The sequence below is a fragment of the Dromiciops gliroides genome, chromosome 4 (assembly GCF_019393635.1).
Source record: "Dromiciops gliroides isolate mDroGli1 chromosome 4, mDroGli1.pri, whole genome shotgun sequence".
Taxonomy (NCBI): Eukaryota; Metazoa; Chordata; class Mammalia; order Microbiotheria; family Microbiotheriidae; genus Dromiciops; species Dromiciops gliroides.
Window position 1 is genome coordinate 307,291,606 of NC_057864.1, and position 17,452 is coordinate 307,309,057.

The 17,452-nt window shown below is 39.6% G+C and overlaps 1 protein-coding gene across 2 annotated transcripts in view; it reads left to right on the plus strand.

The window, feature by feature from the left end:
- The first annotated feature begins 4,067 nt into the window (after window positions 1–4,067).
- The window catches only part of RIPPLY2 (ripply transcriptional repressor 2), an 89,741-nt gene continuing 76,356 nt past the window's right edge, over window positions 4,068–17,452 (plus strand). For both annotated transcript variants that reach the window (XM_044000065.1, XM_044000066.1), the window contains exon 1: window positions 4,068–4,378. The gene's annotated coding sequence lies outside the window, so the exon portion shown is untranslated. The remainder of the gene's footprint in view (window positions 4,379–17,452) is intronic.

A 17,452-nucleotide genomic window follows, 5' to 3' on the forward strand; every position in this document is an offset into this window, starting at 1 on the left:
TTGATTAGATAATCAGAAAAGATCTGCCTCTGAATTTACTAGCTGTATGCCTAGGGACAAATCATTAACCTTTTTGAGGGTCATTTTTTTCTAATAATGTATTAGTACCTGATTCACTGGTTATTTTGAGCATCAAATGAGATAATGTGCATATGGCATATTGTAAACTCAATCTATATAAATGCTAGAACAGCTAGAATTTGTTCTCTGAACCTCCATAATGCTCCATTTGTACCTCTGCAATATTATGAATTGTTTGTAGTATGGTGGTTTGTATGATAGATTGTGTACCATACTAAGCTTTAAGTCTCTTGAGGAACTTATAGCATATCTTTTCCATCTTAGTATTCCAAAGTACCTAACTCATGGTAGACACTGAATAAATATTATGTTATTATCTGTATCATCTGCAGAGAACTAATGAATTCTCAATTCTATCAGGAATTCTTTGCATAGATTCAGATTTAGGTATCTCATTGAATCTTCAGTCATTATCCTTGGCTATTGATCTCTTCTGGAGCCTCAGGTCCATGATCATCAATATGATACTTTAGTGTCACTGAATATGAAATACTGAATGAACAGGAGAAACAAGGCTGGGTGGGGTGAATGACAGGAGAGGTTTTGGCAACATGGTGATCATGAGCTACAGTAGTTATTTTCTTTCCTTTTTCTTGCTCTGAGAATTCATTTGGATTTCCACATTCTGTTTTCTAGCTAGATTATTAAATGATGTAGTAAAAAATTAGAATTTATAATACAACTCTCACATTTTTTTGTTCTTTTTCTAATTATCTTTTGCTTTTTACCTAAGAGTCTTGAACTATCACATTCCATCTGACATGCCCCTTGTGTTGTCATAATTTCTTTATTGCCAAACTTTTCTGAGCAATAGTGTGTCATAAAGAGTCATCTTTTGGGGACAAGACAGAAGGGACCCAAGTTCAAGTTCTGCATATGACATTATCTGTGTGAACTTGGGAAAGTCACATAATTTCTCAGAGTCCCAGATAACTTTCTAAGAATACAAGTAACAAAGCAGTTGCTGGCAGAAAGATTTTCCATCCCCAAAGTTTCCATACTTGGAGTTCCCTACACTGATGAAATAACAGGTCTGGACTATAGCCTTCCAGCTGATATGGTCTGCATATTTGAATGTGTCATCTTACCTCATGACTGACTGTGGTTAGCATGAACAAGTTCATACAATTAGAGGGTCTTAGTTTTAGAAGTAGAGGGGACCCAGGAGGTAATCTAGACTGATTCCAATTTAGGAATGAGACACTGAGGTCCAGAGGTGAAGAGCTTGGCCCAAGGCAACCCAGTGGCAGAACGAAGATTGGAACCTAGGTGTTTTGACTAAATGCAGCTGTCTTTCCACATCTAACTCATGTCATGCCCATAGGACCTGCCCCATAGGTCCTACAAAAAAGAATACCACAGTTGGAAAGATATCCATAAGGTTTTGATGATCTGTCCTTCTGTGCATGTGGAACCATATGGTCTGAAAGACCATTGGAAAATCATATTTTAAAAAGGATTAATTTTGAATATGTCAGGGGGAGTTGGTGGTTGCTTTGTTCATCCAGCTTCCTTTGATTGGTCCATACTTTTGATCTTTATCCTTTTATTTCTTTAAACCCAGGTTTCTTTTCTTCTTTTCCTAAATCTTTTATGTTCTAGTTCTATGGGCCCCATACACAATGGCTATACTCTGGTTGCTGAAGAAGCATAATTAATGGAATCATTTACAGTTCTCCCTAATATTTCCTAACATGTTATGTGGCCACAGGGAACCCTTTCTCTTTCATCTTTTCCTGAGGCTCTGACCGTCAACTAGCACTTCCTGAATTGTAGCTCTTAGTCCTATGATTTGCATCCTGATCAGGATTTCAGTGATTCAGCAGATGAATTAGCAGTACATAAAGACCCCTTTAGAGAAGTTTAGTAGCAGCCAGCTCATTTCTGGTCTTAAAGGTCCTACTGTCTTTGCTTTCCTGCTGCCTCTGTCTTTCACACACACACACACACACACACACACACACACACACACACACACACACACACACACACACACACACACACACACACCACTCCCCAACTCAGTCCCTGTGCACAGGACTCTAGTGTTGTGTCTAAACTGTACATGGTATCTAAGAAGGCTGTCTACTTATATCTTGTTCCAGAACCAGTTTTAGTTTTTCTCTCTCCAGTGCCATATTCATCATTCATTATCCCTAATAGCATCAGCCCAGCTGGACCTCTCATTTTTCTTACCTTTTCCCAGGAGATCTCTGGAAGTGTTCATCTTCCCAATTAAGGCCATACATTTCTAGAAACGGGGTTCTCCTGCTGATACACCTTTGTGCTGATATACCTTTTTAGCCAGTCATAGTTAATTTCTTAATGAATGATAGATAACATCTAGAGGTAGCTTGGTTTTGTTTTCTCTTTGTGCTGAATGAGGAATTTTCCTCACTGTACTGTCCAAGCAAAGTCTAAATTTGATGACCTTTGTATTATATGGTAAAATTTTTACTTATAGACTGCATATATGAGAAAATAAGTCCAAGAAAGTAGGATCATAGACTTGGGGTTAAAAAGAACCTTAGAGGTCTCCTCTTAATCCCCTCCCTAATATTACAGATAATAGGATCACACATGAAGAGTTGGAAGGGATATAAGAAGCCATCTAAACCAAGTCCTCATTTTTCAGATAAAGAAACTCAGGCCCAGGGAATCGAATTGACTTACCTAAATTCACACAGGTCCTAAGTGGAGTCAGGAAGAATATCTTCCTGAGTTCAAATCTAGCCTCAGACACTTACTAGTTGTGTAACCCTGGGCAAGTCATGTTTTAACCTTGTTTGCCACAGTTTCCTCATCTGTAAAATGAGCTGGAGAAGGATATGACAAGCCACTCCAGTATCTTTGCCAAGAAGACCCCAAATGGGGCTACGAAGAATTGGACATGACAGAAAATGACCGAACAACAACATTCAACTCTGTATAGTCAGCATGCCACCAGGTCTTCAATCAATCAATCAATATTTATTAAACACCTATTATGTGCCAGGAACTGTGCCTTCCAAATCCAAATTATGCCCATTTTGCTTAACTAAATTCATGAAGTAGTGCAGTTAGGTGGCACAGTGGATGGAGTACAGGGCTTGGAATCAGGAAGACTCATCTTCCTAAGTTCAAATCTGGCCTCGGATACTTATTAGCTGTTTGACAAGAGGCAACCCACTTACCCCTGTTTGCTTGTGTTTCCTCATCTGGTAAAATGAGCTAGAGAAGGAAATAGCAAACCATTCCAGTATCTTTGCCAAAAAAAAAAAAAAGCCCAAAGGAGGTCATGACTACTTGAATGACAGCATGTGGTCAGTCAGGATTCAAACTCAAGTCCTCAGATTCCCAAACTAGCAGCTTTTGTACTATAGAGTAGTTTTATTTGCTGCTTTTCTAGTACTTTAAAAATTTATTTTTAAGTTAAGAAAATAAAATATGTGTGAATTAGCCTATGGGTGGTATCGCAGTGAAGTGAAAAGATGCTAGATTTGGAGTCAAAGGATCTGGGTTCAAATCCCAGTTCCACTACTTAACACCTATATGACCTTGGGCAAATTAAGTCAGTTGATCCCACTGATTAATTCGTAAAATGAGGAGGTTGGACTAGATGTTCTCTAAGGTCACTACGGCTGTAAATAGATGATCCCAATTCAGTGATTCAGAAGATGAATCTGTAGGACACAGACACCATCCCAATAGGATGCAGTCATGACAAATTTAATGAATGTAAACTAAAACAAGTGGAGTTGCTTTCCATCCTTGTGCCTTCTAAACTGCCAAGGAAACATTTCTCATTGTCTTCGTTTGCTCAAAGTTTTTGAGGAAGGTATCCTTTGATGTTCTGGAACTACAACGTACCCTTTATTTTATATTTTGAGATTTTAAAAGGTTTGCTAAATGGGCTTTATTTCGGGATCGCTTAGTGCGCTCTAGTGGCCTCAACTTGAACTACAACCAGTCTTACTTCTAGCTCCCACCTCCACCCTGGTGCGTTTCGGTGTTTGGGGAGTGGGAGTGGGGTGGGAGTGGGGCTATAAGGTGTCTTCTGGTGCACAGGTAGTGGTTGGGGTTAGGGAAGAGTTGTTTTTGAAAAAATGTGGCTAAATTTTCTTGGATTAATAAAAGCTGTGAATGTCTGGAGTCACATGCGCATAAGGCTGGAGAGGACGCAAGATCATTTTGTTCATCCCCCTGTCCCTGGGCAGAATTGCACCTACGACTTCGCAGATGATATATTGCGACCCTCATATTAGAAATTTCAACAGAAGGAATCGCGTAGTGCAATGAGACCCGTGTGCAGAATGAGGTAAGAAATAAATGACTAAATATAACCAAATACTCTGAATTTTGAAAAAGGTTTTAAATCTCTGTTAAACACTATTAGCAGCAGATATTTAGTAAATGTGGTATATATGCATGGAATTGTAGCGGATGTTAATTCTTCTCCCCCCCCCCTTCTCTCCACCCCCACCCCCCCACCCCCCCCACCCCCCCACCCCCCGCCTTTCTGGCAAGCTACTCTCCAAAGATTCAGCTGCTGAGAGCGCCGCCCCTCTATGCGGCCCAAGGTAAAAAAAAAAACAACAAACATTCTATGTAGAAAGAGGTTCTGCTCTGCAATGCAGGGCACCTGGGGGAGGTATTGTATTTTGCCAGCCCTGTTCCGAGGCCAGGGAAGATCCAATAAGGGTATAGTTCAGCACCTGCTGAGCTGACCATATGAACCTCCTACCCTTTTCACCAGCAGCTGTTCTTCCTCCAGTTGCGGCAGAACTCAGGCATTTTGGTTGAGAAGGTTCTTGCAAGGTCGATCCTCTGAGTTGGAACCTCCTCTCCAACCCCGACACTCCCTTCCCCTACCCCCACCCTTCCTGGTCATAACCACAGCTACTCTGCTGCATTGTCCCTCCAATGCCATCAATAAAGATGCCCTCCAGGACTAGCTGTGGCTGGAGATGATTCTTATGTTAAGAAATGAACTGTCCCAGGAGCTGACTTCCTACTGTCACAGAAGCTGCCTCAGGGTTTCAGACTGATCCCAGGTCATCTGTCTCCCTGTATGAAAAACACCAGGTTTATTTAAGAACACAGATTTATTGCTGGAAGGGACTTGAAAGGACATCTAGTTCAATCACTCTGTTTCTTCAGATGAGGAAATTGAGGCCCTTAAAGGCTAAAGTGGCTTGCCCAAGGTCACACAGAGGCCTAGGTCCTCTGACAACACATCTAGTGTTTTCTCTGCACGACACCCTCAAATAGTGCAGTTTGCTTCGGGGGTGTTTTAAGAGTAAAAATATTATTATTGCTGTACTTAAGGTTCCTTTAATTTTTTTTCTTTTTATTTTATCCAACCACTTTAATTAACTCGTGTTTCACATTCGAGGAGAACTAGGGGAAGAGAAAAAAGGAGACAAAGATGAAAACAGAAGAAAATGGAGGCAATTGCAATGAAAATCTTGAATAATCTGCTGCAAATGATCAGTTGGCCACAATTTGGAAAACCATGGTTTAAGTGATAGCTAAGGAACATTTACAGTCAACGACTTTTGGTTACTGAGGTCACCACAACTGTGCTAATTATAACATGAGATCCTGGAAGTAGGGCAGAGTGAATCAATAGGCCCAAGACTTTAGAACAGCTTCTTCACAGACCGAATACAGGAATGACTAATGGATCATGGGATTGAGGGGGCAGCTTTCTCTCATAGGACTTTCCTGATTCAATACTCTGGGCCCCAAGAAGGGAGATGTCTTTCTCTTCCCTTAGGGGAGCCAGACTCCCCCTATAAGTATATGCTCGTACTGTATATGTACATGTTATCTTCCCCCAATAAAATGTAAATTTCTTGAGAATAGAGATGGTTTCTCTTTTTTTGAGGGGGGGGGGACTTCATAACCCCAGTCCCGTCCCTAGAATAGTGTTTGGCTCATAGAAGATTGCTTGAAATCATTACTGATGTTGCAACACACAGAGGTATTGTCTCATCCTGGGAGGCAGAGCTGAGGGGACTCATCACTAGGCTCATGCCCTAATTGGCCTGAAATATCATGCCTGGACAAGTCGCTTAATCTCTATTTGCTTCAATTTGCTCATCTGTAAAAATGGGGATGGGGCAGCTAGGTGGCACAGTAGAAAGAGTGCTGGGTTTTGAGTCAGGAAGACTCATCTTCCTGAGTTCAAATCTGGTCTCAGACATTTATGAACTGTATGACTCTGGGCAAGTCACTTAATATTGTTCACCTCAGTTTCCTCATCTGTACAACTGTCATCCCCCAATAGAATGCAAGCTTCTTGAAGCAAGGATTCTTTCTTTTTTTTTTTTTGTCTTTGCACCTACCCAAATACCTGGCACGTAGTAGATGGATTAAAATAATTATTGATAGATTTTAATGTTATTAAACTAATGGTTCACCCTTGGTCCATATTCTTGGTAGTTCATATTATACTGGATTTCTATGTTCATTCCTGAGCTAAGAATTTTCTTCTAATACATATATGTCCATTAAATAACTTTCTAGAGCAAAACTATGAAATCATTTGGGGATTGGCTTCTGAAACCAAATTTAAAAGACCTCAGGAATCCTGCCATTGTGACAGACTTGAGGGGAGGCAGCTGACTTAATAACTTATGGAATTGGAAAGGGGTGGGGTCATCTTCTTTTTCCCTCCATCCTTTTTAACAGAAAGCTTCATGCTGTAAGATTCCAATGGGCGGAGATGTACAAGGAACCACCTCTAGAAATGGAGGCTGGAATGTACAAGGGCATGGAGGTAGGAGAAAGCAGCAGGAGAGCAGGGAACAGCTGGGAGTACAGTCTGGCAGTGACAGTATGTAGTAAGGGAGAATCGTGTGAAATAAGGTTAAAATGTTAGAGTACAGTCAAACCACAGAGGGCCCTAAATGCCAAAATAATTACTTATGTTTTATATAGGAGGCAGTGGGAAGCTACCTTTGGATTTTGAGCAGAGAAATTATGTGATCAGACTTTTGCATTAGAAAGATTTCTTTTGTAGCTGTGTGATAGATTAGAGAGAGAGGGTATTTTAAAAACCCAACTAGTTGTATCCCAATAACAAACAACTCATTAAGATTTACAAAGGACTTTTCTTACAAGCTTGGGGGGAGGGGTGGTTAAGGGGGAATATAGGTAAGGCAATTAGTATTATTCCCATTTTATAGAAAAAACTGAAGTACAGAGAGGCAAAGGTCATCAGATAGTATCAGAGTTGGGATCCATACTCAGGTCCCCTGACTTGAAGTCCAGTGCTTTATGAATTATCCAACACAGACTCTTTCCTTAGAAGAAAAGTTCTATAACATAAATGCCAAATAGCATCATATGATAATAATGCTAGAATGGGATGAGGTCCTGGGGTTCATTCCAGGAGTTCTAACCTTCTGTCATGATCCCCCTTTGGCAGTCTGATAAAATCTATGGACTCACCCATCTCTGTTTAATGTTGTTAAATGAATAAAATACATAGAATTACTTAGGAGGCCAATTAGATTCAAATAAATATATGACTTTTTCCCATCCAAGTTCATAGTCCCCTGCAAATCTGCCCATAGACACCTTGGGGGATTCACATAGACCCTAAGTTAGGAACCCTTGATCTAGTTAATTGTCCTCATTTTGTAACTGAGGAAACTAAGACCTGAGAGTTTATGTGACTTGTCCAAGATGACACAAGTAGTCAGAAGCAGAATTAGGTACACTGATTCTAGATACAAGGATGCTCTTCTCCTTCTCCTTCTTTTCTTTTACTTGAGACTGGATCTCCCTGTATTTCTTTCTTTCCTTCTTTTTTGTGGGGCAGTGAGGGTTAAGTGACTTGCCCAGGGTCACACAGCTAGTCAGTGTCAAGTGTCTAATTCTGGATTTGAACTCAAGTCCTCCTGAATCCAGCCAGGGCTGGTGCTTTATCCACTACGCCACCTAGCTGCCCCTTTCCCTATCTTAGGCTATAAATGCAGTTGCCAATCCTTGTCCTGATCCCATTGTAAATAGGCAGGGATGGAAGCTTTGACTTGCTCTGCTTTCAGTCAGGGCTAGCATGCCCTTCCTCAGGTAGCCTGGTGTTCTCCCACCACAGGTTTACCATAATGGTGCTAGACTTCATTCAGACACCTGATTGGCTTAACTTGTCATATACTGCCTTAGCTCAAATGCATCTCAGAACTCCTCCACTCTAGCTATCCACCAGCCTCAGCCTTTCTAGTAGCAGGATTTCAAGCATGAACACCTCTGCCTGGCTTAGAGCTCTTGACATTTCATTATTAGTTTCTGTGATCAAGGAAGAACTTATTTCTCCCTACAGAAAGGGCTCTTTTCCAGAGTCACCAAAACTCCTGTGAAAACCAGGGTGTTTAAACATTTACTGATAAACCATCTCTGGGTCACCTGGGAAAATCCATTTTAAATTCTTCCAGTTTTAAATCTTCCTTTGTCAGCTTAACAGGGCAGCTCATAAAACAAAGCAGTACTCTCAGGTCCCTCCCATTTGTTCATGGCTTTTGCATTCTCTTGGGTCACCTGTGGCTAAGTAATTGCAGACACCTTAGGTGGCATTTTATAGTATTCATAACAGAGAGGAGTTCCTGATTGCCCACTAGGCATTTTTCTCTTTCAATAAGCAAATACAGGTATATTTATGCATTATCTACTCTCCCAGATTCTTTAATATACTCTTCTGTTTGATATGGAAAAAGCAAATTGTTTTGTTTGTTTGTTTTTGTCATATTAGATCTGGCCTTTAATCAGAAGCATTTATTAGTAGTACCTCCCATGTACCATGCACTGAGCCAGACCCTGGAGATACAAAGATAAAAACAAAATAATTCTATACACTCTAATGAAAGGAAACGAACTATGTATAGGAAATTAAATAGAAAACATATGCTAAAGACTGTAGCTATAAAGTAATTTCTGAGGGGGCAAGGCACTCACAACTGGAAATGGGAGGAGGAGAATCAAGATAAACTTCCTGTAGGAGGAGGCACTTGAATTCAGCTCTGAAGGCAGCTGGAGAATGTGGTGGATTATGTTTTTGTTTTTGGACAGTGCAATGAGGGTTAAGTGACTTCCCAGGGTCACACAGCTAGTTAAGTGTCAAGTGTCTGAGGCTGGATTTGAACTCAGGTCCTCCTGAATCCAAGGCCAGTGCTTTATCCACTATGCCACCTAGCTGCCCCCTGCAGGTGGAGAATGTTAAAGGTTGGATAGATTGGGGAGGTGATGAATTCCAAGCATGGGGGGCGGGGTGCAGTCAGTGTATAAGGTACAGACAAGAGGCAGGATATGATGTATGAAGAACAACAAAGAGGTCATTTGGACGATGCTCTAACACAAAGCAGGGCAAAATCCAATAAGCCTGGAAAAGTAGGATGGAGCCAGATTGTGAATGATTTTAAAATCATATGTATAGTACTTAAATTCTTATTATATTATAAATTCCTTCTCTTTCAAAGATCTGATAACCCCTGAGGCACATGGAGATTAAATGACTTGTCCAGGATAATACAGTTGGTCAGATCCATGATTTGAATTCTGGTCTTCCTGACTTCAACCCCATCAAACTACCTGTGCCACTTTTCCTTTTTTCATGCAAAATATATTTCCATATTAGCCATATTGCAAAAAAGCAAGAAAAATAAAGCGAGAAAATTACATTTCAATTTGCATTCAGAATTTATCATTTATCCAGAAGTGGATAATATTTTTCTACCCTAAGTCCTTTGAAATTGTCTTGATCAGAGGAGCTAAATCTTTCACACTTGATCATCATTAAGATATTTATGCCACTTACTCAATAATCCACAAACATTTCTTAAATGCCTACTATGTGCTACTCACTGAGCCTGGCACTGGGGATGCAATGAAACAAATCAGGCCCTGCCCTTAAGAATCATACAATCTATCTCAGAAAAGAAATCTATAAAATTCTCACAGTATTTTAAAGGCTTAAAACTTTATCTACCTTCCTAAATATCAATTGCCCAGGTTTAATTATAACCAATATAAAGAGCTAAATTGGCTAAGAGAGAAGGCTGGGATCATAAATTTAGAGCTGGAAGGTACTTTGGAGGTCAACTAGTCCAACTCCTCTTTTTCTAGATGATAAAACCCAGGCCCATGCATGCATTGATGAAGAGGCAGAGACAGAGATTGAGCCCAGATCCTCTGAATCCAAATGTAGCTCTTTTCACTACACAAAAAAGACAAGATATAAAGAAGCTTTTATTAAAAGGTAAGCTGAGGGGCAGCTAGGTGGCGCAGTGGATAAAGCACTGGCCCTGGATTCAGGAGGACCTGAGTTCAAATCTGGACTCTGACACTTGATACTTGCTATTTGTGTGACCTTGGGCAAGTCACTTAACCCCAATCGCCTCACCAAAACAAACAAACAAACAACAAAAGACGTGATAGAAGGAAACTCCATACTTTTCTTGAATAACCCTTTTCTGCGTAGATCATTTTTTCATACTTCCTTTCCTGACCAGATAAACCTAGTGTTTTTTTTAAATTTTATTTATTATTTTTATTTTTTTGGTGAGGCAATTGGGGTTAAGTGACTTGCCCAGGGTCACACAGCTAGTAAGTGTTAAGTGTCTGAGGCCGGATTTGAACTCAGGTACTCCTGATTCCAGGGCCGGTGCTCTATCCACTGTGCCACCTAGCTGCCCCAAACCTAGTATTTTTAAACCTTCATCTCCTATTCTATTATCTAGTCCTCTGGCCAAGTCAACAAGTATTTATTTTTACAATTCAGCAAGCATTTATTAAGTATCTACTACATGTCAGGGATTGTGCTAAGATCTGAGGATACAAAGATAAACAAAGAAAAAAAAGGCTTTGCCCTCAAGGGGATAATAGTCTAATGGAGTAGACAACATGTAAGCAACTAGGTGCAGGCAAGATATATGTTGAATTGAGATCATCTCAGAGAGAAGGTACTAAGATTAAGGAGGCCTGGAAAAGGCTCCTTACAGGAGTTAGGTCTTAGCTGAGACATGAAGGAAGCCAGGGATGCCAAAGGCTAGCGTTAAGGAGGTAGAAAATTCCACAAAAAATTGAGGCCATTTCCTAAGAGCTCCCTCCTCTCCCCTCTTCTTCAGTTCCTATCATTCCCCTACTATCTCCTTCACCCTTATCTTACAAGAAGATGTTTATCTGCTAAATCTTTCTAGAGTTTCTTACAGTCTCCAATTGATGCCCCTAAATTGCCATGCAACTCAGGTTTCTACATTGCCACAACAGCTAGTTGAAAAGTAAAATGTTGGGGGCAGAGTGTATGTACTATATCAGAAGCCACAAGGAGTTACTCAAAGTCAGAATGCAGGAGAGTGATTGTCCTTCCATTCTGTCTTTTGCTAGATACTACATTTGACTTTTGCTAGATATGACATTTGACTTTCTGGGCAGTTAGGTGGCACAATGTATAGAATGCTTAACCTGGGGTCAGAAGACCTGAATTCAAATCCAGCCTCAGATACTTTCTAGCTGGGTGACCCTGGGCAAGAGTCCCTGTTTGCCTCAGTTTCTTCAACTGTGACATGATCTGGAGAAGGAAATGGCATGTACTCCAGTATCTTTGCCAAGAAAAGCCCAAATGGGGTCACAAAGTGTAGGACACAACTGAAAAAATTGAACAAAAACAACAAAGCAACATTTGACATCAGGCAAGCCACTTAACTTTTCTGGGACTCAGTTTCCCCAGCTGTAAAGTGAGGTGCTCAGCCAAGAGAACCTCTGAGATCCCTCCCGGCTCTATTCACATGACTCTTTGATCACAATGGCAGCTCATATTGATGTAGTCAGTTGACAGTTTACAATTGATACACAGTTTACATTGATGTACAGTTCACAAAGTGCTTTCCTTGAACCAACCCCATGAGGTAGTAGACCCTTCGGGTATTGACACTTTGAGTCAAAGTGTACTGCACTTCTGTTCATATGGGCATTTGATCCCTCTGCCCATGCCAATCACAGCTCCTCCATAGTCATCCAGTGCAATATATGCCTCCCTGTGGTTCTTTTCCTACTTGAGGGAAGGAGATACCAATGTTAGCATTCAGGCTAACCATCTGTTATTCCTCATCTTTGCCCACCTTCTTTTCTGGTTATACATGTCCTAGATTATGTAGTTTATGTCATTTCTCCTGAGAATATCATTGCTGATGACAAGCTGCAGCCTAGCATGTAGCCTTCTGTTGTTCTCTGGGTTAGTGTAATTTTGGTTCTTTTAATACTGTGGTGGTCTGTCATTTGATTTTTATTTGTTTTGATTATAAGCTATTCTCTAAGACTACAAAAGAAAATACAATAAAGGCATAGATTTAAAATGGCACTTCCCTCTTCCCCTCTCTGCCCCACCCCCAAGAAGGCAGAGAGATGACTGTTCTGTAAATGTTTAATATCGAACCACTGGGAGAATATTGACATTAATGAGAGAATATTTTATAGCAGCAAGAATTTCTAGATCATTGACAGAATTCCGTAATTTCCTGAATTATGAACTCCATCAGATCTATTCTTACTCATTTCTGGGGCCCAGATTACTGTAATAAGATCACAGGTTTAGAGTGGAAAGTTATTTCAGAGGCCATCCAGTCTAATCCCCTCATTTTGCAGATAAGGAAACTGAGTCTCAGGGAGGTTAAGTGACTTGCCCCAAGTCACATGTTTAGTAAATATGAGAGGTGGATTGGATTCAAACCCAGATCCCCTGACTCCAGAACAAGTGCTTTTTCATCTGTACTACACAGCCTCCCATCTGCAGAACCTGGGTATGATATAAATGGCCTATATCTCTATTCCTCTTTATATTTATGCAGAACTTTCCTTATGATAACTCTGTGTGGTAGGAAGTACAAATGACTCAACTGTGGTGGTTACACAGCTAATAAATGGAAGAGTAGGGATTCATACTCCAGTTTTGATGCGCTTTGCTCTAATGTCACACATCTTTCCTGCCACTTTTGTTCCCTTCCCATGTAACTCAATAGGTTATAAATAGGAATTTATTAAGCACCTATTATGTGCTAGACACTGTCAATACAAAGAAAGGCAAAATACAGTCCTTGATCTTAAGGAGACAGCAGTCTAATGAGGGAGACAACAAGCAAACAAATATGTATAAACAAGCTATCTACAGGATAAATAGGAAATAATTAATGGAGAAGAGACACTAGAATTAAGAAAGAATGCCTTCTTGCTGGGAGAGGGGGAGGAGAAAAAAAAAAGTAAAAAGTGCACAGCAGAGAACAAAAGAAAACCTAGAAGGAAGCAAAGGTGGGTAGCTTTGAAAATAATGCATAGTATTTATTATATAGATGTTCTTGAAACAGAAGCTTATTGTTTTATATGAATCCTCTCATGTTCTGCTGTGTACATGGAAATGTTCTTTTTTTTTCTTGTTTTGTATCTGTTTAAAATGAATAAAAATTTTAAAATCTTTTTAGATTATAAAAGAGTAAATTGAAAAAGGCTTCCTGTAAAATATAGGATTTTATGTTGTTTTATGGGGCAATGAGGGTTAAGTGACTTTCCCAGGGTCACACAGCTAGTAAGTATTAAGTGTCTGAGGTCCAATTTGAACTCAGGTCCTCCTGAATCCAGGGCCAGTGCTTTCTCCATTGCGCCACCTAGCTGCTCCCAGAATATAGGATTTTAGCTGGGACTTAAAAGAAGCCAGGAGGCAGAGATAAGGAGTGAGAACTTTCCAGGTATGGGGGACAAGCTGGAGAAAATGTGTCCCATATGTACAAAAATCTTCCTGGCTGCTCTTTTCTTTCTCTTTTCTTTTCTTTTCTTTTTTTTTTACAAACTGGTAATTAAGCAGTTTCCTCCTCCTATTGAGGAATAGCTAAAAGTTATTGTATGTGATTATAATGGGATATCCATAAGAAATGAGGAAATGGACAGTTTCTTTTTTTCCATAAAAGTATTTTATTATTTTTCCAGTTACATGTAGAGATAGTTTTCAACATTTTAAAAATAAGATTTCTAGTTTCATGGGGCAGCTAGGTGGTGAAGTGGATAGAGATTCTGGATTCAGGAGGACCTGAGTTCAAATCTGGCCTCAGACACAACACTTACTAGCTGTGTGACCCTGGGCAAGTCACTTAACCCTCATTGCCCTGCAAAAAAAAAAAAAAGATTTTTAGTTTCAAATTTTTCTCCCTCCCTCCCCTTCCTCCCCCCTCTCCAAGACAGCAAGCTATCTGATGTTATATATGTACAATCACATTAAACATATTTCTGCATTAGTCATTCTATGCAAGAAGAATCAGAGCAAAAAAGAAAAACCTCAAAAAAGAAAAAAAATAGAAATAGTATGGTTTGATCTGCATCTAGATTCCACAGTTCTTTTTTCTTCTTCTGGAATTAGAGAGCATTTTCCATCATGAGTCCTTTGGAACTATCTTGGACCATTGTATTACTGAGAAGAATCAAGTCTATCATAGTTGATCAACACACAGTGTTGTTGATACTGTGTATACAATGTGCTCCTGGTTCTGTTCATCTTACTCAGCATCAGTTCATGTAAGTAGGAAGTGGACAGTTTCAGGGGAAACTGGGAAGATTTCTATGAATGGTTGCAAAGTGAGGTGAGATCTAGGAGAATAATTGATACAATGACAACAACATTAGAGGAAAGACTTTGACTTTGGAACTTTGATCAGTGCAATGATAAGCCATGATTCCAGAAGACTGAAGATGACATATGACATTTAGTTCCTCCCAGAGAGGTGCACATTGAGGCATACATTTTTGGACATGGCCAATTTGTTGAACATAGCCATGGAGTTTGTTTTGCTGAACTATGAATTTTTGTTATGGATTTTTTTCCTTTCTTATTTGAAAAGACTTTAGGGGAGGGGCCAATAGGAGGTAGAGATAATAAATATTTGTAAAAGTAGATAAATTAGAGTTCAAATCCAGCCTCAGACATTTAACACTTACTAGCTGTGTGACCCTGGGCAAGTCACTTAACCCCAATTGCCTCACTAAAAAAAAGTAGATAAATTAAAAACTTAAAAAAATAAAGTTAGTCTGGCAAATCTGATTTTGATGATAATAATAGCAGCTAGCATTTATATAGGATTTTATGGATTCGTAAAATGTTTTGTTTGTTATCTCATTGATTTAATAAAGCCTTATTAGCTTATGATCACCACTTCCTTTTCTAGATATTGATAAATCATCTTTTTAAATAATGTGTTCTAGAATTTGGGTAGAAATCAAAATCAAGCTCATTGGATTTTAGTTGCAGACTCCACTCTCTTCTCTTTTCCAAAAATTAGGACATTTGCCCTTCCTCAGTCCTCCAATACATTTTTCGGTCTCTACAAACTTTCAAAATTACTCAGTGGCTCAATTACATCCTCTATTTCTTTCACTATCTTGGGGATATATCTGGGCCTAGGGACTTGAACTTATTAAGAGCAACTCAGTGCTCTCTTCCTATCTCCTTACTTATCTCAGGTATCAAATCTCTATTAGCCATTTTCACTCTCTCCTTTCTAGTCCAAAGATGATTCTCCTTAGCAGAGAGAACAGAAAAAAAGTATCCTGCTTTTGGTTAAGGTAAAAATCCTTTTCCCTTGCCACCCCTTCTTTCACTCTCATCCCATTCTACCCCTCAGCCTTACTCCTTCATAATTTATATCCTCTATTATCTTCCCATTCCATTACGGCTTCTAGAAACCCCCGCTCTGATAACAAACCCCTTCATTCTAGAATTCTTTATCCCTCTACAATTCTGATTTTCTGCCATTCACAGAGGTCTGGTTCTCTGGAGAAGTGATTATGTCCTGGGCCACCCAGCCAGCCACATTTTTGTCTTTCATTCCCTCATGCGCAATACATTGAGGGTCAGGAACAGCCTACTCCTTGTTCCTCATTGACATCCCCAGACATAGCTCTGCAGCCATCACTGTGCAGCGTCATACAGCTAGTAGGTGTCTGAGGACAGATTTGAACTCATTAAGATGAGTCTTCCTGACTCCAAGCCCAGTGCTCTATCCACGGTGCCACCTAGGTGCCCCTAATTTACTTCTCAAATTACCTTGTATTCATCAGTGTATGTGTTTCACATACCAGTAGAGTAAGCTCCTTGAGGTCAGGGAAGGTTTCATTTTCATCTTTATATTCCTTGTACCTTTAATACTGTAGATGATTTTGTTTGTTTGTTTGTTTTTGTTGTTTTTGGGTAATGGGGGTTAAGTGACTTGCCCAGGGTCACACAGCTAGTAAGTGTCAAATGTGTGAGGCCGGATTTGAACTCAGGTACTCCTGAATCCAGGACCAGTGCTTTGTCCACTGCGCCACCTAGCTGCCCCAATACTGTAGATGATTAATTAAAATGTGTGTTGAATTATCTTTGTAACTGTCTATTTGCTTACAAACATCATGAGAAACAGTATGGAATAGCAGGCAGACTGCCATATATGTAGTCAAAGGATCAGAGTTCATTGGATCAGACATTATCAACCTATTTAAAAATTTTAGCCCAAACTGGCTAAAAATGTCAATTAAATGAAAATTTTAGCAGAACCATTTGTATGTGAGAGTGTCTGTGGATGTGAGGAAACCAAAGTAAGTTGATAACGGGATGAATTTCTTATTTTTCAACCTTACATAGCTTACATCAGCCTCCAAGGGGAAAAAAAATTAGCAGAAGTGACGAGAGAGCAATCAATGTTGGAGGGGCTGTGGAAAGACAATTTATCATTCGTGAATCTGTGAATTGGACAATTCTGGAAAGCAATTTAGAATTATGCAATTAAGCGATTAAAATGTCCATACCAGGGACAGCTAAGTGGCACAGTGAATAAAGCACCGGCCCTGGATTCAGGAGGACCTGAGTTCAAATCCAGCCACAGATACTTGACACCTACTAGCTTGTGACCCTGGGCAAATCACTTAACCCTCATTGCCCAGAAAAAAAAATAGTCATACAATAAAATAAAATGTCCATACCCTTGAGACGGTTAATGTACTGCTAGGCATATAGCCCAAGGAAGTCACTGACAAAAAGAAAGTCCTTATATACACCAAATCTTATTGGCAGCATTTTTGGGGGGGTATAACAAAACTAGAAACAAAGTGGATACCCACCGCCTAGGAAATAACTAAACTAATTGTGATACATGAATGAAATTGGATATTACTATGCTATAAGAGTTAACATGTTGAATACAGAGAAACATGGATATATATATATATATGTATATATGTATATAAACTGATACAAAATAAAGTAGGCATAGCAAGAAAAACAACACACAGAATGGCTGCAGTGATATGAATGGAAAGAACAACAATCATAAAATAGTTGAAACTGAATATTGTGAAAATATAAACAATAAGATTG